The sequence below is a fragment of the Nothobranchius furzeri genome, chromosome 7 (genome assembly GCF_043380555.1).
Source record: "Nothobranchius furzeri strain GRZ-AD chromosome 7, NfurGRZ-RIMD1, whole genome shotgun sequence".
Taxonomy (NCBI): Eukaryota; Metazoa; Chordata; class Actinopteri; order Cyprinodontiformes; family Nothobranchiidae; genus Nothobranchius; species Nothobranchius furzeri.
The window spans coordinates 52,583,494-52,607,521 of NC_091747.1; the positions used below are offsets into that span (position 1 = coordinate 52,583,494).

The 24,028-nt window shown below is 39.2% G+C and overlaps 2 long non-coding RNA genes across 2 annotated transcripts in view; both read left to right on the forward strand.

Moving 5' to 3' along the window:
- Nucleotides 1–24,028, forward strand: part of LOC107382914 (uncharacterized) — a 57,412-nt gene that overhangs the window by 5,205 nt on the left and 28,179 nt on the right. The window contains exon 3 of the long non-coding RNA XR_001572679.3: nucleotides 801–857. This is a non-coding gene — a long non-coding RNA (uncharacterized lncRNA). The remainder of the gene's footprint in view (nucleotides 1–800; nucleotides 858–24,028) is intronic.
- LOC139070615 (uncharacterized) lies at nucleotides 10,957–13,254 on the forward strand. The gene is made up of 3 exons (XR_011521098.1): nucleotides 10,957–11,070; nucleotides 12,840–12,959; nucleotides 13,042–13,254. It is a non-coding gene; the product is annotated as an uncharacterized lncRNA (long non-coding RNA).

A 24,028-nucleotide genomic window follows, 5' to 3' on the forward strand; every position in this document is an offset into this window, starting at 1 on the left:
GGCCACAAAAAGAGAAACAGAAGTGCAGAAATGATGCAACCGACCCAAGCAGCCACAGGTAGGTGTAAAGATCACATTACATATATCACACATTCGACAATCGACTGATAATAGATGCTAAGGGACTCTCAGGTGACTATTTCTAATAGCAGCGGGGTGCTCATGTCAATTACGTTCCTGCATTTAAAGCAGGGACTTTCAGTGTCAATAAGCAGCCGTTTAAAATTAGATGGAGATGCAATTTTGCAAGTAAGTTATTTTCAAATTGCACAGTATAATTATGCAGAGTTGTTTATGTCTCAATGACTAAACTCAGATTTTCCCCATGCAGAGCGCAGAGCTGTGTGGTGTGTTTTGAACCAAGGCTAAAATCAACCTAGCAGTTTTACAGTTTCATGTTCTGCAGCATCAAATTTTAAATGCAAACAATCTCATTAAGCATCGATAAGGGTTCAAATTAAAAATGTTACTGTTGCAGAGTTGAAGAGTTTGTAAAAAAAACACTCATATGTGCAAAGTTCATTATTTGTGCAACTATACAAACTTTACATTCCTGTCTGCTCAGATGAAGATGAACAGAAGATGCAATGATACGGTTCAGCTGACAGAAGCGCTAAAACGGCACTTGCCAAAAACGATATCAAGTAAGAAATTTGAGAAGTGAGCTAAGATTAAATGTGAAGCCGTTCTTTATTAAGGATTATCTTGATGGGACTCAATGGTCTACACGTGGCGTTGCAGGGATGCCTGCCTGCAATTTAGAGTGAAGAGAGATCTAAACTGTCCTCTGCTGCCAACAGGTTGGCCCCCTCATGGAAACGAGACTTCATCTGAAATGGCTGATCCAGTTTTTTAAGGTAACAAATCGATGGCTAATTAACATAAAACCTCAGAAGTTTTAGGGAGTTTTTGTTGTTCTACTGTCCACTTATCTTGACTAAGAATCTTTAAAGAGCCTGAAAAAGGTGGGAAACGGTGTGAAAAAGGATCAAATGGTGCAGATGAAACAAAATGCTAACATTCTGGTGACACAGTTGCAATATTTTCATATGCATGTGCTGCAACATTATTTGGCTAGCGCTCCGACGGTGTTTATTCAGTGTCACGCTCTGAAGGGGGTCACGTTCCTTTTTTGACACACGTCTCAGTAGAGCATTACGCATTCACAACCTCCCCCAGAAGGGAAATCTGAACTTGGGATAACTTTGAATAAAATAACATTTAATATATTTTTTCAGGCATTACCAGAAGTGGTCGGCTATTAGTTTGAGAGCAAATCCAAAAAAGATAAATAAATAAGAACTATACGTATCTTCTAACTAAAGCTTGCCGTGCATCTACACTCTAAGAAATCAAATGTTGAATTTACTTAAATCAATTATGTCCAGTCATGGCTCAAATGTAAAGCGCGATATGACTTAAACATAAGAGCGTATAACTCTGATGTTCAACAGGATGCGTAAGCAGCGCATAGCATAATAAATATCTTTTACCCGCGAGTTAAAGCAAAAATCCAAAGTTTTTTATCCGACGGCATCATTTGGAGGTTGACAAATGTATCGCACTTTAAGCCGTTATTCTCACCTCCATACTTGCGTTTGAAAGCAACAAATCTCGTTCATGAATGCGCACCTTTAACCGTCCAACAGAGCAAAAACACATTGTCTTACAATAAAATTCTCACATTGTACAGACACACAAACACATGTACTATATATATATATATTAGTCTGAAACTTTACTTGTCCACATGAAAGGTCGCCAACTCTGCCTCTACATGCTCAAATGTTTGCGCACACTCTATGGTTGACATCTGTATGTAAGTGGATGTTTAAAGCTAATGGCTAATGCTGAGCAGCGCTCAATTAAAACTGCTTAGCAAACAATAAATAGATGTAGAAAATGATGTATTTAGGACACGAAAGTGTAAGATGAATGACTGTTTCAGATTTGGGACATTGTATGTAAAAGACGAGCTACAATGATGACAGTCAACCTCAAAAATCTTATCCAACTCTTTCATTCATACGGTATTTTAGTTTATATTTTGTAGATTATTTGAAAAAAAAAACTATCAACAACCTGGACTTCAAATATGGAAAAACAAGTAAGTTTAACTCTGAAATACTTTTTTCTAACCGTATAATATTATCTAAGAAGTTATCATTAAACCCAAAAACCCACACTGATGAATAAGTTGTCATAGAAAAGATTCTCACAGTGCAGACAGGTAATTTTGAAGTTCCTCAAGGTAAATTAGTAGCAAGTCAAGTGCTTTCAAGTGGTGAATGAAAGTTGCGAGTGAGGACTGCATTTTTCATAAACAAACATCGGCTTGGCAGGCTTCTCGGAGGAGCAGAAGATGAAAGTAAACACAGCATACCTCGACATGGATATGCACCGGAGCTTCTCCTCCATGGACGCTGAGGAACAAAAAAAAAAAAAAAGATAACCTCGGTGAACGTCACAAACTTATATTCAAATAGTGGCCTTTTTCAGGCAGCCATCTTGGTTCCAAACAAAACAACTTTAGAAAAAGTCTGCTTTGAATACAAACTTTAGCTAGGACACCAAATCTAAAAGATCTAGCACAAAAGCAATCACAGTGTATATTTACTGTTGTAAAAAAATCTTCTGCGGACGTGGTTGTCTATGAGTGTACCGTGAGAGGAGGTAGGGTTTATGATCAGTGAAAAACACCTGGGGAAAGTCTACGAAGACCCTGAAAACCCACAGACAGATTCTTTATTACTCTCCAGTGACCCTCAAAGAGCCAAACAAGCACACATCAGAGACCTATAACTCAAAACGAGACCTCTGTTAGGCTGGAAGCACCACTGAAGGCATTGCACACAATACATATGCAGTAGAAAGATAAAGCTGTTAATAAGAGAACATTCAGCCAGATGAGGAAGAGCTTAAACATGGCAGGCTTTATATGCTCAGACGTCTTTTCCAGAACAGAACTTTGTCAAGAGTGGATTTTATATTCCTCTGCTAAGTTTGTTCACAAACAGAATGCAGGTTTGTGGCCCGTTTTTGTTGGATTATTAAATATATATTTTTAAAAAGGCCTAAAAATGTCCAAGAAAGGCTAGATTGGACTAATGTAATTCATGTCCAGCTAATTAAACAGCATAAATACACACTTACAAAGGTGATTAAGAACAATCAGATTTCTTATGAATTTATTTCTACTGTAGAATGAAAAATCCTGCAGAAAAATATCAAAGATAAAAAGTATTCACTTACATTAAAAACATGTATCTTTAAATTAGCTTTATAAACAAACCCTAATTTCTAGATTAGGGTTAGGTTCAAATGTGGATTAAACCCTGTTTTTGACGTTCTTAGCTGTAAATCTGAAGCTTACTTTAGATAAAAGCACAGAATATAATGACATGACTATTTATATTAACTTACTTTAAAAGCAAGAATCTTTAAATTAGCTTTATAAGCAATCCCTAACCCTAACTCACAGATGAGGGTTAAAATAAAAAATGGATGAATCCCCATTTTGATGTTCTTAGCTGTGAATCTGAAGCTTGTTTTAGATAAAAGCACAGAAAATGGTGAGTTTTTTGTTGAGTTGACTGCAGAATACCAGTGATTACAAAAGTCAGGGAAAACTGTAGTAGGAGTCTAGTTTATGAAGTAATCTGGTATTCTGGTTTAAAGGCAGAACCACAGCAGCCACACCACTAAATCAAAATCAGCTGCGCCCTAAAATACCAATATGTTTGGTAATAAATTTTCAACACCCAGCTAATGGCAACATTTGTCGTGCTAGCCCCAACTGTCTGGGACCGGCTTCTTACTGGTGCGACCCGGGCAGCCAGAAATGCAGCACTCCCCCGTTTCTCCCGCAGCTGCCTGGCTCAGCGGCGCGCAGGGAGCCGGGCCTCCCATCAGAAGGCCCTGAATCTGGTCTGGGCCTAACGCAGTCATCACTAGAACTTGTGTTCAGCACACCACCAACTCCCCACAGGTTAGAGAGCAAAATGCAGAGGTTACACACATAACTGCAGCCTTCCAGTCCCCCTCCTCCTCCTCCCTCGGGTTGACTCCCCATCTCCCCCCTTCCCCTGACTCACTTAGCAAATCCCCACCAGTCCAGCCACTGTGACATTTGTGAAGCCAAGAGTCCACATAACAAAAACACATTAGGCAAATGTCTGGGGTCAAACGTCTGTTTGAATTGGCCAGATGAAAGACACTTAGGCTGGGTCTGTACCGTTCTGCTCAGCGAATAAACTCGGCTACAAAGGAGGGAGTGCTCTGCAAGTCCGGAGCTTGTCTTAATGACGGAGAAGGCCTCTATGTTCAAACTATGGTGCCGTATTTACCACAAGGCCCGGGCTCAGCGTGGTCCCCCGGAATAAACCCAAACAGAAATAAAGACGAGATAAAGGAAGTGAACTCTGCGTGTGTGCACGTCTGTGTATCATCTGCGTAAGATGTGAGGAAAATCACAGTTTAATGACATTGTCATTCTCCGTCCTCTGGGACCCGAGACTTCCTTCATTTGGTTGATTTTTACCAACACATCATTGTGGGGCATCAGTGGAGCTTAATGATATGCCATGTTTGTAGCTGCACTTTCCCAGCTAGGAAGGTGACTTCCCCTAGGAGGAAATGGAATTTGGAATGCACTCCTTCCAGAACACTCCGCCTTTGTACTTGTGTGAAAATATCCTCTCGCTGACCCTGAACTGATTTGAGGAAGATGAATATTTGTATTTGACTTTTTGCCGTAGATAAGCTAGGAAATATGGTAGTAAAGTGTTAAACTAAAGGTCATCATAAGCTTTAACAACAACCAACCAACAAAGTACGGCTACCAGGTAAGCATAAGAATATAAACACTAAATGATTCAATAGGTTTGACTTAGGGATGCACTAATATGAAAATGTGGGTTGATATCGATATCCAATATCAATATTTACCAATATTATTATTCCTGTTATATAGAATCTATACATAGATATAACTACAAATCCACAAATTAATATTTACACACATTAATACTTCTGAGATGTTCAATATCAATGTCCCCCCCCCCCCCCCCCCCACCAAAAAAAAACATAGCCACAAATAAATATTGGCTTTTTATATCAATCCAGTTTTAGTCATCAAACCGACATGTAAGGAATGACCAACATCGACCAGTACCGCATCCCTAGTGTAGCTTAGGTTTATTAATGAGATAATAGACTAACTGAAGTATAATTTTTTGAAAAGTTATTAGCAAATAATGAATTATCTACTTTAGGTAATTCTTTGAACAACCTTAGTTTAGATAATTAGAGATTAGTTCCTAAAGAACAAAATGAATTCCTACTGGGAGAGCTGCAGCCAGCTTTTATGGCTATTTGTGTTTAGAAATAATCATAACTTTTTATATGAATGACCTTTTTTATATGAATGACCATGTGATTTCAATCTCAAAGCAAAGTTAAGGGTTGGAATTTAGCTCTTCCTACTGTCCTGCATCTTTTAAATAACCATCTGGAAGGTTTTATATTACAAGTTATGATTTTTGACTAGGAATGCTTGATATCAGCTTTTTTACCGTTTTCCGACATACTGATATATTCTTCTAATATTGATATAAATTAATACCAATATGTTCAGGATCTTCCCTTCTTAAAATAAAGAAAAAATAAATAATTTTATGTAACTAACGTCACATGTCTCCTATCACGCATACGCAAACATTATCTGTGAAAAATCTGACAACTAATTCAGTTTACGGTAAACCGATTGTGCCAAACAAACAAAAATATGTCAAACTAAACCTCAGATCTGTCATATTTTGACATTTTGAGTGAGAGGACAAGTAGCCGAAGAGTTTGATGTATAATACATTAAAATTAGTGTCGTTCAAAGTAGTGATGCACTGATATGAACTTTTCGGGCCGATACCGATATTAAGATCAGTTATGGCCGATAACCGATATTTGCCAATATCGATATACTGACATTAATGCTTCTAAAATCAGCAGATTTTGTATAGAATGAAAATGATTAAAGCTGAATTTTCGTTATGTACACACACAACACACATTTATGCTTCTGAGATGATTACATTTACTGTTCACATGACTAAACAATTCCACATCACCCCCCCCTCACCCTCTGAAACAGGCAAACAAATGGAGACGAGATGGAAAAAATATAAGTTGTTAATATCAGCCCGGTTTTATTTATCGAACCGATACCGATATGTTAAAAAATGACTAACAGCGGCTGATACCGATACTGATGCAGATATATTGTCCATCCCTAGTTAAAAGAGTAAATAACGGTACAGATAATACTCTACATTCCATTTTTATGCCAATATTGGCTGATAATATAGGACATCTCAATTTTTAATCATAAGAAAGTCGAGTTTTTTTTTTAATTAAAACAGATATTTTATGCAAAACCCATGGAATCTGAACAGAATTTGAAAATGTACCTAATCAATAATATAGAAATACTGTAGCTTCTATACTTCGTGTTAGCTGCAAAGACAGAGAGAACAAGTAAAAGAAGTGGAGAAAGTGGAGTTCAGCTTCTACCTACTGCCAAATGCCTGTGGGGATATCTCTTCTTGAACGTTGTACTTGACATTTTTGACAGTTTCTATACATCCCGTGGATTAGAAAGAAATTATTGTTCTTATATGAATGGTTTCCTAATGAACCTTTTGAACGTGACACACCAATAGCAAAGATACAGTGAACTTATGACGACCTTTAATGCAGAACATGTGATTCATCAAAACCAGCAGGTCTGCATGTCTTTGTTAAATCCACAAATTAAGCCACAACAAAGACTTTCCGGTTATCCGGAGAATTGCCTCGGACTCCAAAATAAACACTGCATTTGTAACGAGGATCCAGTTCTGCACTGTGGGGCAAAAAAGCAGAGAGAGGGGAAATGTGTAACAGAGTGCGATGGTCTCCTCCTCTTGACTGGGTGGCTGAGGCTGCAGGTGTTTTACGTTCACTAAGTAACCAGGCTGCTCTCTAGTTGACTCTCAGTCCATTACAATGAGCAGAAATGTTTCGAAAAGCTTGACCTAAAAACAGCATTGTGGGAAGCAAACCGCAGCCGGTATCAGTTTTCAGAGAAGCAACATTTAGAGGTTAAAAAACGTTCAGTTAGCTAGGAGACGATGAGGAAGAACGGCACTTTTGGATGCAGAACAGGTAATACCGGTCAAAGCAATTAGAGTACCGATTTTGCTGAATGGGAGTTGTCAGAGAACTGGCCCGAGGTTATTTAGAGGTTTATTCATGCACTGGCAATAATGTTCTGGTACATTAAACAGCTCACAATAGGAAGAACGACCAGTCTGTTTTCTGTAAGTCAGGGATTGTATCTGATTAAAACCTGCCAGAGACCTGAGGTGCAACAAAACTCTTACTTCATTTATTTCCACTAGCTACCTGTTGTGGTTGAAATTAGTTTTCTCCACAGAATGTCTGGGCTCTTCCTTAGAGATAGGGTGAGAAGCTTGACCGTCCAGGAGGGGCTCGGAGTAGATCCACCTGCTCATCGAGAGGAGCTAGGTGAGGTGGATCGGGCATCTCCTGGACGTCTCCCTGGTGAGGTTTTCCAGACACGTCCAACTGGGAGGAGACCTTAAGGAAGACCCAGGACATGCTGAATGGACTATGTCTCTCGGCTGGCCAGGAAACACCTTGGGATTCCCCGGAGGAGCTGGCCCAAAGTGGCTGGGGAGAGGGCAGGCTGGGCCGCTCTGTTTGGGCTGCTGCCCCTGCGACCCAACCCTGGATAAGCTCATGAAAATTGATGGATGGATATATTTAAAATGAGTTCTTGTGCTTCTTCAATAATTTATGCAACATCTTGATTTCTGAATAACAGCTCCAGTACCTGCTCATTTAGTTCCATAGTTGTGAGTCTCAGAGAGGCTTGACTGATTCCCTGCATGATGACTATGCAATTTACAAAATTACAAGCTAGCTGAAACCCTGTCCTAAAGAAGCCCCAGACTGTGCCTGAATTATTAATTGCGTATTGATGAAGGCCTGATAAATGCACCCGGCTCACCGTCCCAATGACATCCTTGTTCCCCGCCGAAAGCCACTTCTGCTGCTTTGTCCTCCTAAACATCTCCACAGTTCATGCTAAACCTATCATGTAAAATGTGCTCATTTAAATCACAATACCAATTGTTTTCCAAAAAACGTATCATCTTACAGGTTTCAGCTATGCTACTCTAGCTGCCCAGGAAATCAAAAAGTACATTACGAGGCGGCAAATTGCAGTTTCACACAGTGTGACAGCCGGCAATCCTCCCCAATTCTGTTGGCCAGGCACCAAAATCGTCTAATGTCTCACGCTGGGGGATTCAACATGCTAATCTGATGGAGTTATACAAACATCAGCGCAGAATTACAGCCAGAATTGTGCCTGTTTATCAGCCGTAGGTATTGATACAAAGTAAAACTGAGCAAACTCATTTTTAAACGACATGGATACATCTATGCCTGGTCGATATTTATGAAAAATTGTGAAAATGTTCGGTAGCCCATCTGAATCTGGGAGTCCACATCCTCACTATCCAGCAGCGGCAGAGCACTTAATAAATTGCACCTTTAACAAAAAGAAAAGGCGATGAATTGAAAAATGTTTAGCCCTTTCATGGATTATTAATGCAGCCTCTCTCTCAAATCGGTCACTAGTGAATAATTAAAATTAATCTCATTATGGGAGTTTTCATTATGGGGTAATTTAATTAAATGAAAGCCCAAGGACCTCTGAGGGCCCTGAGCCACGAGGGCCCCACGCTTTACTCATCTAATGGGCCGAGGACAGCAGAGTGCACTGCTAATGCACAGGAGCACATACATTTATTAATGGATCCCACTACGAATGGACAGATCAATGCTGACCTGTCAACTCATCAATGTGTAAAATGCATTTTAGGGACGAATATACACAAAAATACAAATGTGCACAAATCAACGCGTCACAGTCATTTCCATTCTTTGCTTACATGCAAACATTTGATGCATTATTTGAATTTAAACATAAGAAAACTAGAAAAGGTGCAAAAATGTAAAGGAAGAAGTACGATTCCCATTACAGTTAACCTACAATATGCTTCAGTGCAAATGATGAATGCTACAAGGTGTACACCCGATACCAAACAATAAATGATATCCGAGTCAAATGGGGGCCATTAAAGACCTTCTTAGTGAACAAGAGGAAGAGGGTTTGTAGGTTTGTCTTTGCTCCAGGAGCACTTAGGCGCTCTAATTATTACATCACAGTAAAGAGGCACTCATATGGCTCACATTGAGACGACTACAGCTGCTTTTTCACTGCACGTTCACAGAGCTGTCTATACAAGTAACAAAACAAATAAATAAATACACTTTAACGTGTATACAAAGTTTATGGGTCTTTTTGTAATTGATTTGTGTCAGAACTGAGCAACAGATGTCACTTAAACATTGTGGTATTTTTTACTCACTATATTTCACTTACATACATACTTTTAAAAGAGATAAGATGTGAATGACAAAATCGCTACACAAAACTCGCGTAGAAATCTAGACATACCGTAGCATAAGCAAAAGAATTTTGCTTGCGTGGCAGTCTAGCCATACTCCATTGGTGCCTCAGTAGGTCTACCATTGGCCTGAGCAGTTTTGTGTCTTGCCAATCGCAGCACTCTACTGGTTTGGTGGGCCAATCACAGGACTCTACTGGTTTGGTGGGCGGGATGATGCAACAGAGTGGGCGGCTCGTTTGGAACAGCATTGGCAGAAACTTTGGACTATATAGATGTAGGCTTTTCTTTGAGTCAAGAGCAGAAAGAGGTACTTAAGTCCTTTATTTAGAAAAAGGATGTATTTGCATTTTCTTTGACAGTGTATGGTGGACTGCCCACCCTGTTGACTGAGCAGTGAGTGCATCACATTGCTCGTTGTCCAATGGCATACGGAGACAGTTTGGTAAATGGCCTGTATTTGTTCAGCGCCTTCTTAGGGTTTTACAACCCCCAAGGCGCTTCACAACTAGGGCTGTAGCGAAGCCTCGATGACGTCGACGGCTCGATTCTAAAAATTCGTCGACGTCAGATCCGGTAGTCGACGCACCGCGCCCACTTGTTGCATCCCCAGGAGTTTGTAAATAGAGGAGGAATCTGCCTGTTTTTCCTCTAGTTCGCCCTCTTCTCCACCTTCACTAACATCTCCGCCAAATACCAAAGACCCGGAACAACGTCCGTCCGCTACTAGGTTCCTTTCGTGTTTTGCCCGCCTTCGTCTCCCGGCAACGGACAACAACTTCCGGGGTCAAATGCGCTGCTCCGTCTCTATCGCAGATGTAGAAAATCACCGGGAGCGTTTCTCCCTTCATAAAGGAGCTTCTTTCAGACATTAGGAGAGCTGTTTTTGTGGTAGCAGTCTCTCCTCAGTGCTGGTCTGTTTGCTGCTGGGTGTTTTTGGTTTATTTAAACTTGGTAACTTGAACTTAACGTTGGTAAAGCTACTGTTAGCATTTTCGCTAACAGCTTCTTGCGTTTGGATAAGCTGTTACGTTTTGGTTTAGAGTTGATCTTTTTTATGGTGCAGATCTCCCTTTTATTACATTTAGAGTGTTGTGGGTTTTCGGTTTAGTTTAAAATATCACCTTGAGTTTGGTTTAACCACCCAGTTTAGAGTTTGGAACTTTGGAGATTCTTATTCTGGTCCAGAACCCAGTAATCTGTGCCCAGTGGGACATCCCTAGTTATTTGTACTTTTGTTTTAATTCCCCACTGGCCATTGGCGGTTCTAGGGGCGGGGCCACAGGGGCACTGGCCCCTGCTGAAATATGATTGGCCCCTGTAGTGCCCCTGTCCTGTCACTCATCTGTCCTTTGTGCGGTGATGAGATTATAGGTGGATGCAATTCCGAGTCCAAACACTAGTGGCCGTGTGGCGCTAAGGAGCAAAATAGTGTGTGAAATCCAACAGAAGAAGATTTGAAAGATTCCAAGAAGGGAGAACTTTTCAACCGACATCGGATCTGATGAGAGTCCACGTTATGAGGAGTTTGTTGGTAAGTCACGAATCACTGTTTACTCACAGTTGCCATGTAAGTCAAGTCTGACAATAAGTCCAATGGAAAGCAATGCCGACATTAGTTAAAGGTAATGTTAAAAAGGGCTTGTGAAAAAACGTTAGCCCTTGCTAATCCATGTACTTCTTTTGTAATCTGCATTTCGTGTGTTAATAGTTGGCACTGTCTGATAGAGAACATGAAAAGAAAGGGTCAGATACAGGCGGGAATTCTGCAGTTTTTTCCCAAGAGAGTGAGTGTGTCAGCTGGTGAAAACGAGCATGGAGAAATCAGAGAGAGAGCAGCAGGAGGCAGTAGACCAGAGGCTGGAACAGGGCAAGGGACCTCCATTCCCCCTTTATCAGGTCAGAAAGAATATAATCTTTATTGTGCAACAGTCATGTCAGATAAACACGAGAGACAGCCTCTTGTAGGACATACCATGCTGGGAAATCAGCGTACGTGTAATATAAACGCGCCGTGGCGGCATGGTGTTGCGGGAATTTTGTGGCATTCGTGCTGCCACGGTTGATACTAATATCACCGCAACGCCGGACTTGTGAATGCATATTACAACTTGGCGCAACAGAAGAGGGTATCATGATCACGTGGGCAGTTACTGCCGAGCTCCGGCCGGCAACTATATTGAAAATGAAAGTAAACATGGGCCGTAACGTAAGTTTGGCTTTTCTAAACAGAATCAGCTGAGATGATGGCCGGGGAGCCTCTCCGTAAGAGTTGAAGCTCAGATCACCAGAGACTGCACGGGGACAGACACCTTCTGGAGCGGCTTGTTAAAAAAGCTTAATGAGTGTGGCTTTGATCGCAATAAAAAGCAAGTTATGTCCAAGATAAACTGAAGTCCGTGGCAGCGCAGAGACCGCCCCCAAGCTCCCTTTTCACCGCCATCGCATAATCTTTTGTAAAAAGATCATGATTGCACCACATTATCCAGCAGGACGGACTGACCACTTATAAACGACCTAATGCTGCCCAGTGTGTTCTGCTTATAATTGAGGATAACCTTTTCCCATTTTATCTTGGAGCTGATCCAGTTAATGTGGAGTCATTTTCTTGCACAGAAAATTTGCATTGAGCTTTTTATATTTATCAGTAATAATTGGGTCAGTTATTCCAAGCACCAAAAATAAAGGATTATTGTTTAAATTGATAGAAGTTGTTAATCGTGACAAATCATTAGTGGCAAAGTTGCTTCCCTTTAGTAAATGATTTTACGTTTCTCAAAGCATCTTTCCATTCATCATCAGTAATGTTGCAGTTAAGTTTCCTTTCCCACAATTCCTTCAAGGTTTCCCTAAATTGTGACATTTTGATGTATTGTAAAATGTGTGGGAAAAGTCCTTGTTTGAAACACTGAATTTTCTAATTGGTTGATTAAGTAAGGTCAAGGTTAAGTTTTCCAAAGAGATTTTGTGTTTTGGATATTCCTTTGTTAGTCCAACTTTTCCTGCCATTATTCTAGGTAAAAATAAAAAAAATCACCATTATCTCAAATTTGTTAAATGATGTTATCTTGTACTAATGGCACATATGTTTACTGAATTCTTCCGCTTCATGGTGATGTGATTTACTATAACATTAACATAATGGATTTAAATTGTATTGGTTTCTTTGTCTACATCTACCACATCTCATCTTTATAGTCCAATCTTTGAAGTCTTCAATTTCAAATAAATAAAAATGTGGTCTCATAGAAAACAAAGTTTTGGCTGGATTTAGCTGGAGTTTGACATATATTTGTATTTTAGCTGCAAACTGGGACAAGACTCTCTCCAATTCAGACAACCAGAGTGAAGTTAATGACTCAACCTTCCATCCTGCTGGGCCACCAGAGTCACCAATCAATACTAATCCTGCAGGATCAAATGGTAAACATTGATCTTTGAAAGTAATAAATGCTTGTGTATGTATTTGGCTTATGTTAGATAATTTCTCATTTGCTGTTTTCAGACATCTTCCAGTGTGATGCACAGAATCCTGCGCAGACATCAGAACGGTGTTCTGTTCCAGTAGGACCTGGTGGTGTGCTTCTCATTTTGTAAAGGCTCTTTAAATTTAATTGAATTTTGCAGTCAGTCACTTGCAGATTCTGAATGCCATGAATGTTAAAGGTTGAGAGATATAAGCAACTGACTCAGACTTATTTAATTGACTTCCCACCAGACATTTCCCAGTCAAGAGCAGAGGGCCCTGTGATATTCTTCTGGTGTTTTTTCCACACAAACATATTTTAACCTGATATTTGTGGCTTTGCAAAATAAATTGAATGCTAAAATTTCTCAAATGCTGTGTGTGGTTGTATTTTGTCAATGTACAGTAAAAATTGATGTACAATTGCATTGATGTTTTTCAACATGGTGTTGGGGTAAACTGTATCTACCATACAAAACTGGGAATAGTATGCAAGTATGTTGGACTGTTCGTGGCCCCTCTATAAATATTGTGGCCCCTTGATGGCCCCACCCTCAGAAAAATCCTAGATCCGCCACTGCCACTGGCAGAATTAGTTTTATTACTCCCAACCTGTGGATGGAAAGATTTTTTTTTTTGTAGTTGTAAATAAACCTGATCATCATTTTAACTTTTAAATCCCACATTATTGTCCCTTCCTTTTTGCACACGAGCCAAACTCCCCAGGAAGGGTCGTAACACCACTCGCCTCATGCACATAAGTGACCAAAACAAAGCAGCATGGACACACTCCGTCTCCAACCACCTCTCAGGCAACAGCCTGCACTCCCAAGTTCTACACGTCACCAGAACGTAACCAACCAACACAATAAAAGCAGTGTTGTACAAAATGGGAGGCCTGTAGTGTTTATTCTCTTACAGTAACAATTAATCAATTTTTTGGAGGAATTTATTAGAGATTTTTTGGTTTTTATTAACTGTGCAATAGAAAAATAATCATTAGATTAATTGTATAAATAGTCATTAGAATAGTCGACTATTCGATAAAATAATCGTCAGAATAATCGTTTTAAAAATAATCGTTTACCCCCAGCCCTATTCACAACACAATCAGTCATTCACCCATTTACACACACACACAATCACATACATGTGGGTACGAGCTGCAATGTGCAAGGCCTGCCAAACACTGGCGCCACCGGTCCCTCCGACCACCACCAGCAGGCAAGGTGGGTTAAGTGTCTTGCCCAAGGACACAACAGCAGCATTCTCTGGTCAGAGCTGGGATCAAACCTGCAACCTTCTGATTACTGGACAACCCGCTCTACCTCCTGGGCGACTGCTGCCCCCTGTTGAAAGCCAACCATAGATCCCACCTTTACGACGAGCTCTCCATGGGTCACAGCCTGAATATATATTCACATATATAGGCTGGCCTATAAATGTTAACACATAATTGCATTTTCAGGAAAACTGTTTTTGTATTTGAAAAGATTTTAAACCAGCAACTAACTTCACTCCACTTAAATCAGGCATAACTTCCAGAACTTCCACCTAATTTTACCCGGTATGTGCATCTCCATTTCGCTGGGTCAACTCAAAAGGACCACTTTCTGGGCCATTTCAGGGACAAACAGAGGACCATAGCGTGTGAATGTGTGTGTACGTTCGTGAACGACTGGTTGAGTTGTAAAACATCTTGGGGGGTTGTAAAACCAACCACAAAGTATTGAATCAAATAAAGGCCAATTACCATTTAACTGGGGTATGTACTCCAAAATGCCCGGGTAGCGTTGCTGAGCAGGACTTGTGGTTAACTCATGCTGACTAGCTTTAACTCAGCAGGAAATTACATTAGCAGATGTCGCCAAACAATCAGTATTTTTAAAATTGGAAAAGTTGTTGGTGAATTAGAATGGAAGGAAAGGAAATGAAGCAGCTTTGACACTGCTTTAACAACGTCATTTCTAAACTCCAAACACCAAAACAGAAAGTGGAACTCTTTATAAAAACTATTCACACACACACACTCCTCTTTCTGTCCCCTGGACGGATGGAATTCTGTCATATTTTGACAAATGAAAATGTTTAAATGGGGTAGGGCCTTAAACATTTATACTTCAATCTATCTCCATTTTAAACAATGTTGATTGTTAACAATTGTCTATTTATTTTTATTTTTTAATTTTTGAAATAAATAAACAAAACAGATGAACAAATTCAAACCTTTCAATTGTGATTAATATCTTCTGACACCTTTTTACATTGATCAGGGAAGTAACTTATTGCTGAAACGGTCGTGATATGCTCACGCGTTACGAAAGTCCTGAAAGGGCCGATTTTGTAAGTCAACACAATGGCAGAGAGAACTGAGCAAGTACGTTTCTTCCGCCATCTTCCCCCTCTGCAGAAATTCCCACAACCACTACAGAGGAAACACTAATTGGTCATAAAGACACTTAAAAGCATGAATGACAAGAAATGAAGACTCCAGGATAGTTTTCAAAGGGGTAGCCACATTGGGACTATTGATAATCTAGGAGTGGTATGCCTGAAAATGTCAGGAGTTTCATTATGCTGTGTTTTGTATTATACTGCAATGAAAAGTTAAGCTATCGTCTTACTGAGCCTCAACTGTCTGGGACAAATAGAAATAAGTTTTGCAAAAGAGTTTCCAAAGTGTCCTAAAATGTTTTGACCTTCCTCAATTTCCTCACGACTTGCCGGGCTACTTTGGAACCTTTTTGGAAATTTTCGGATTCAAATGTTCTCCCTAAATAGTTGCGGAGTTCTCGTCACGTCTACGACTCATTTGGAACGGTTTTTGAGTTTCTGTGACTGAGAAAATTCAGGAAATATGAAACAACTTCAGAAGGTGATCAACTCTGCGAAACGAAGACACGGAGACAAAAACAAAATCGGACATTTACGAGAATGACGAGAAAATTTGTTGATAAAAATTGATAAAATGAGAAAGTTTCACACAAATTAGGGCAAAATTAACATATATTGTGAATGTTTGAAGTTTTGAAATATAAAAATAGTTGTAAATACAAATTCATTGTTTTCAAATAGAAAATCTCTATATATCTGATTAATTTTGTTGGTAGGGCCAGTGCACATCAATGAACACCTACTCAATACATAAATAAAATGGATTATAGCGGTTTATGCAGACCTTTTAACACGGATTTCTTAGCATGGATCTGGTTTTGTAATCACTCAAGAACAAAATGGACTTTTTTTCTATTCTATTACCAACATTTTAAAGCATGCCAAAGATTTTCAAGCAATTTGTGAGGAATATTTGTTTCTAAAGTGAATAGTTGACAACCGGTATTCAACGTGTTCTCCGGGCTTCGTTCTCGCTGCAAGACTTATTTAAATTAAACGAATGATGATATTTAATTCATGGTGGTAAAGAGACGTGCGCACTGGGTCTGCATTTCAAAGAGGAAATCCTTAACATAAACATTTGCATTTTGTGAAAACAACTGGGTAATTAGTTTAGGGCATAATAAGCTGGAGTAGGCACACAATGAAAGAAAGCATTCTGGCTTTAAAATGAATAAAAATTGATTGTGTCCCAATAAAAAACGAATTGGCAGAGTGTTAACTGGATTCCGTATAAACGTCTGTAGCAGTCCCTGGCCGCTTTATTGTGTGCTAATGCAATAGAGAACACTTAGCAATAAATGCTCCTCTCTGATGAGCTCACAGAGGCTTTCCAAGATGGCCTGATGAAATTGTAAAAATTAGATTTCAGCTAGCTGCTAATGACTCCAAAAACAAAGGAAAATCTCCAAATACAATTAGCCTGCCCTCTTCTTCTCTAAATACATCATATGTAAATTACTGTCATTTAGAGAAATATGCTTGCCTGGAAGGTAAAGCCTTCATTAGGAGATCTCAGTAGGTTTGGGACTCTAACAAGAACTCCTCCAGGACATTTAAAAAGTTTGAGAGCCGAAAGAAAGTAAAGGTATTATCCTCTCAACGAATCAGAGGCATGAATAAGGAATTAATTTCTTATTATTTTCGTCAAACCAGACAGATTTTGTTCCAAAGCCGATAGGCACCGATAGCTGCTATGAAAAACAAATAATTTGTGTAAAATTGCCACAATCCAGGTTTAGATTAAATTTAATGTCCACAAACAGTACGCTCACTTAGATACAGTATCATTTGTAAATCACTTTATTTATGCATGGAAACCAATACAGTATCCAAATGAAAGTTATTCAATACAGTTAATTAAATGAGTGAAAGTCTGATACATTATTGTGGCCACTTTAACTAATATATACAACCCTACATTGGGCTTTTAATGAGACAAGCTATGCTAAATGACTTCCTTGTGTTTTCTGTGTTTTAGTCTGAATCTCACATTAAGGAAATCCGTTTTATTGATCAAGAAAAGAATAATCTAGTTTTAAAGCTGTATTTGATGACTAGTTTTAATGAACACCATTCATCAAAAGAAACACTTGTTGGTGAAATGCTATTCAGGTATAAAAATACCAATATTTTTCTAAAATTGCTTATATTCTTATTTCGAAAGCACCCTTTTTGAAAACATATCAGTGTGATTATTTGTCTTTATAGTCAAACATTAGTGGCACAGGTGGGCTTCGGCAGCAGAACATATCTTGTTTTGCAGAAAAACAAAAAATTAGTTCAGAGGGAATTATAAAGAAAGATGTACATGATTCAATACTTTGTTGTCTTTTAAATTTCTACTAGTTTTGAGCTAAAAATACACAGATTTAGATCTTAGACAATGGAACTAAAGTTAGATTAATCCAGGGGCGCAGATAGGATTTTCAAACTGGGGGTGACAAAGTTCCAATGTACCCTCCCCCAAACACATACACACACACACGCACTCACTCACTCACGCATGCACGCACACACACACACACACGCACGCACACACACACACACACACACACACACACACACACACACACACACACACACACACACACACACACACAAACTATTGCAAGCACCTTAACTAGAGCTCAGTCAGTTTGCGTAATTTCATCCAATGGTTTATGTAAAAACTAACTATTATATACGTGTTTGAAGCCATTATGCAGTGGAACGCTGGCAACAAAGCTCTGCCTGATCAACACTATAAATGATAAATGATCCGCACTTGTATAGCGCCTCTCAGAGTAAGGACTCCAAAGCGCTTTACACTACAGTGTATCATTCATCCATTCACACACACATTCACACACTGATGGTGATGAGCTACGATGTAGCCACAGCTGCCCTGGGGCGCACTGACAGAGGCGCCCCACTATTTAATTCAGTCATTTGTTATTCTCCCAGTCAATTACTAACCAAAACCTCATGCTTTATGCAAAACATTAAATGATTTTTAGCACACCAATCTTTACAGAAAACATAAAAGCCCTAAAAAACTGCACATAAAATATTTTTAAAAATGAAATTCACTTATCACTTAGAGCAGTAGTTCCCAAACTTTTCAGCCTGACCAACAGATGTTCCTTCGTATTTTTACGTTATTTATAAATTTTCATTATATTTGGAAAGTTTTAATTTATATATAAATATATAAATCTCTTTTTAAATTTTAAATTTTACTTTTTTTATGATTATGTGGCACACTTGACTTCCATACCTAACGCATCGGCATCTGCCTCTTTTTTACGGCTTTTTTTTTACATTGTCGCTACGTCTGTCACGTTTGCGGTGTTTTACCATCATTTCTACATCCATCACGTCCCAGAGAAGGTTAAACCAACATCAAACCCAATGCTTGGAGCTTGTAAATTGCACACACCTCTCGTGCAGCACCAGCTGTCTGATGCTGCAGCAGCGTCAATCTTCCCGGCTGGATGAGTGAATTTCTTCATCAGAGTCAATATTCTGCTTCATAATCAGAGTCAGTCATTACCAGACAAAGTGATCAGTCAACAATGACCAGACCTGCCGGCAATTATACGTTTTATCTAATATTTGCGCTCTTCATGTTGCGCGCATCTCCTCCTCTCCCCGACTGGGAGCCTCACGGCGGGAGGCGATTTTCAAACTCTAAAAACTCCCAAACTTTGCTCAGCCTGAAGGTTACACATCTCCACTATCTTCTGGTGTAAAGTAGTAACTTCATGAGGGATCATATTTGTAGATGAGACTTGTTAAAGTCAGCAATGAGGCTTTGGCGCTTTTAACGAGTAAGTCCCAACATTGACAACAATGTACTGAATCTATAACCAACATGCATAAACAGACAGATCGGTCCCGCCTACTTACACTGTTGGTCTTTTTTAAATACGCAGTAATCATTGCTTGCCTTTTTCGCTTCATCCTGCATCCTAGCAGCAACTCCTTTGGCGCCTCTGGAGTCGGTGTTTGTTTATGTCATGCTACATTCAATGTAATTGGAAAAAGGAGCTTCAAGCGCTTAACCTCCGATTTTGTTTTCTTTCTGGCCTTAGTTGGGGGGACGGATCGGGGTCGATCTGAATCTGGGGGTTAGATCCCTCCCGTCCCTCACCCTATCTGCGCGCCTGGATTAATCTACAGGTGAAACTCGAAAAATGAGAATATGGTGCAAAAGTCCATTTATTTCAAGAATTCATCTTAGAATGTGAGACCATCTAAAGGCTGAAGGACCATTGCAGGTGTTTTGAATTAATCAGCTCATTAGAGTGTGACACTTTGAGACTAGAATATAGAATTTTTTCAAAATATTCTAATTATCTGAGATTTTGGATTTGGGGTTTTTCATCAGCTGTAAGCCATAATCATTAATTATAACAAATAAAGGCTGAAATATCTGGATTTGCATGTAATGCGTCTATCTCTTGTATTACTTTTAGCTTTTAGGTTGAATTACTGACATTAATGAACTTGTGCATCATACACTCATTTCCTCAGTACCTAAAGATCACTGTATAAGAGTTTAATTTGTTATAAGTGGCGTTAAAATGTATATATTTAAACAATGGTGTCATCTTTTGTTGAAAGACAAATTAATATTGGCCATGAAAGAAGAAACAAATAAAGTTAGTAGTTTACAATAGCCATTGGCTGGCCGGTCTCCTAAAGACTGTCACTGCCACTGAACAACCGCAACACTATAAACGGTATAGCAGCTGTTGCATCGAGACCTACGTGACATCCGTTTGAAACTTTTATCTTGTTTAGCACAAAATAATTTCTATTTATATTTTTCACAATTTCATAAATATCTATTTAGGCTCTTTTATTTATTGCATATATTTTTATTTTTGAGGGGAAAAAAGTTCATTGTTCTGGTTGAATGTTGTTTAAAAATAAAAACTATTTGGTTACATTTAAGAATAAGAACATTTTTATTTTTGACCTTAAAACACAAACTCAATGTCAAGTTTTGAATGATTTTTTTTTTACTGAACATAAAAGTTCTTTCTTAACCACTAAATCACCCTTTGGCCTGTAAAGGCCAAGGAAGACAGTCAGACTGTTTGTGACAACTTTTAAACAATTCTACCTAAATCAGCAAATACAATGGAGCTCAGCAGTGGCCCTAGATCTGGATCTGGTTTGTTTATCACTTATCTGGGCATTGTTCTGAGTTAATCCCTGTTGAATCTCAGAGTTTTGTCAACAGATTTGCCCAATCTGAGATAAAATACCCAGTTTAAAGTGGTTTTTAGAATAAAAGTTGCATTTAAAATAAAATCTTTAATATCGTTTATTAAAAACAGAACATCTGTGGCTTTCATCAGAGGGTTTGTTGGACGAATGTCTGTGTGGGTGTAAGCGACAGCGCGGCTGACTGTTTTCTTGAGGGGGTCACCCATGGGGCAGGAGCCAGACTGCAGCTGTGGGGTATTTCCACTGTCCATAAGCACCTATGTATTAATGAGCGCACAGAAACACCGAATCAAAGCTAAAATCTGTCAAACCAAATGCTAGCAGGTATCTTATTACCTCCTGTGAAGTGCAGTGAACAACTGAACTATTAATGGATACAAGACAGAAAATAAGGCTAAAAAACACTGAAAAGTACAATATTTTATTCATAATTAACATCTCAAACTAACATATTAGTTTCACCTTTTTTAGATATTCAGTTGACGTTTTATCAGTGTTTAGATGTACTGTTTGTGTCATATCACATAAAAAATAAATAATCAAGCCTGATGTTCTTGAAGGAGTGAAGCAGCCGATTACAGTAATTGAAAGTCCATCCTGCGACAGAAATAACCAATCTCACACCAGACCTAGACCCACTGGTGCCTTTTGCTGTCTGTTAGCGAGAACTAAATATATTTTCTGCATTCTGAATGGCATTCCCCTTCAGCACATATGTGCCAGTAGTTAACAGTGTGTGGGAATAAATAGCTTTCTCAGCCAAGCCTTGAGACGTGTCAAAGATACATGTATGTAATTTATTAGTTTTAGGGAATATTTATACCCTCAAGCAGGTGGAAAGCAACAATTCGAGTTCCAGTTGTATCAGTTTGCCTTCAATCGCAAGTTAAATGAGCTGATATTTATATTTTATACTGCAAGCACTTTTTAGGAACATAATCAGAAGCCAGAATTATGACGTTTTCTCCACCTGTTCAGTGAAAAAGTCGTTCCTGCATCCATCCAAAATGTGAACTTGTGAACCAGAGTTCTCGTTTGCGCAGGAGGGGGAGGCAGCGGTGTGTAGCAACAGGCACTCTAATTTTGTAGTGGCGGAGGGAAGGTTTACATAAGTGATGTGATGTTCTGTGGCTGTCACTCAGCCTGCCTCAGACTGCCAAATAAATAAATGAGGTTGATGCTGTTTCATGTCACCTAAAAGCTAATGAAATTATAGATCAGAGGCCAAAACGCTTTAATTCGACCAACAAAACGCTGATCCTTGTTTCAGTGGAAGGGACCCTGAATTTGAAAGAAAGAAGAGTCAGACAGCAGCTTCTCTCTCATACAACGGCCTTCATATAAAACAAATATTTGATCATGAGTTCACTTTGACGGCACTAATTACTTCCCTGTTAGCAAGAGAATAAATAAAAAGAATCTCCTGTGGCTTATGTCTGTCCTTAAGGCAAAGTTGTGTTACAGGTGCAGCCTAAACAGACTCTATATTTCTTTTGGGCTGAGGTTTGAAAAAGGCTGTGCAAGCATTTGTGGACCACACACAGCTGTCAGTGATGTGTTTCTGCTCACATTGTGGACGTTTATGCCAATTAGCCACTCTGACTATTTATGGAGTGTCAGTCATAAGTGAAAAGAGGAGAACCAATTATAGTTGATTTGACTATAAAAGAGTAAAGAAAACTTTTTAAAGAGAGATTACAACTGTTGTTGTTTTTCTGGAGGGTAAAGTGGGGTTAAATATACAAAAAGGTTGAATGATCTTTAAAAATTTTCAAGCGATATTCGTCAGTATAAAAATGCGCTGTGAGGTTTAGACATTTTGTGGGTAAGATACACAGAGTACATCTGTAACCCAAATCATTGGTAGGTTGGGAATATACCTCGCGTTGACCCGGGCTGCATCTTGTTCACATTCTTGCTGGAGCACTGCATGCAGTACTGGAGGATTACACTAGAGGGCACATTGCATAACGTGGACTGGATAGAGTGCAGGATTTGTAGGTTACAAAGAAAGCAAACATGGCAACAATAGGGAGCCTAAGTCACTTCCGCGTATCTAAAGTCCCAACATTTCATTGAAGCATTTTATGAACTTAGCAGGAAAAAAATAGTAAAACACTAAAATTCTAAAGAATATGTGAGGAAAAGATGTAACATTATTACACAGCAATAATATTACATTAATATTATTACAATTAGTATATTATTAATACTATTAATTTACATGAAATTAAAGCCATAACCCCAAATCAAAAAATACAAAAGTGTAATGTCCATCGCTTTTTTCTTGTTGAGGACGGTAAAGGATTAAAGGTATTAGGTAGAAAATGTCAGACATATATACGCAGGTGTAATGTGGACTGGCGCTGCCTATTGGAGCTGGCGTAGCAGCAGGCCACCATCTTGGATGGGTTCCCGTTCGCCTCCACTGTACTTGTTTCTACTGAGGAAGGTGTATACCCAATTAACACATTTTATCATGCTTTTTCACCAAATCAGACATATAGCATGGTATGATAAATATGATTAAATTAAAAAAGTAAAAACAAAAATTACAATATTAAATCCCAACAGGTAGGCTAAAAAGGTTAATAGTAATCCCACCTAATCTGTTTTCAACTGGTTGTTGCAACTGTAGGCTGCAAAAACATGAGCATAGTTGCCCATCCTGTGTTGACTCCAGTTGGGTTTGGAGAGTGAGGAACCCACCCAACATGGCAGCGATGCTGTTACGCTCTCCAGCGCCCAATGGTGCGCCTACATATTCATGTCTATTAGGGATGTAAGAAAATATAGATATGACAATATATCGTGATATTTTTTCCTGCAATATTATATCGGTATTCAAAAGCTATGTATCGAATTTTAGAAAAGAATTTACATGCAAACACTTGTGTATTTTCTTTTCTTTTGGTGCAATTATTTATTTCTTTTGGTGCATTAGTCGGCAGCAGAGCGCAATGGGTTTTGTTTCCACCATTGAAATGTAAATCCCTCTATTATGGTTCACATACCTCATGTTAAACATGTTACGTATCATCTTAGGTGTGTTCTTGCTGTGTCTTTCTAAATCCATGCTTTCGTTCTTTTTTAAACACAGAAACAGTTTTGTTTACCTGTTTGTAACTACAGTTTCGCCAACGGCTGCCGGCTTCTTCAGGCTGACGCTGATGGTGGCGCGTCACTTCCTTCTCCGTTTATCTGCGGGCAGCAGAGGACGTTGGCGAGCTGCTGCTGCTACACAAGCAATCGAGATAAGGAGACGTGGATGTGGGACCATGAACAGGGACGACGGAGTTTACACGCTGGACCACGCATGGGACTGCATCGTCGGAGAGGGGAGAGCGGGCAGTAGAGGGCGACAACGTCCTCTGCTGCCCGCAGATAAACGGAGAAGGAAGTGACGCCACCA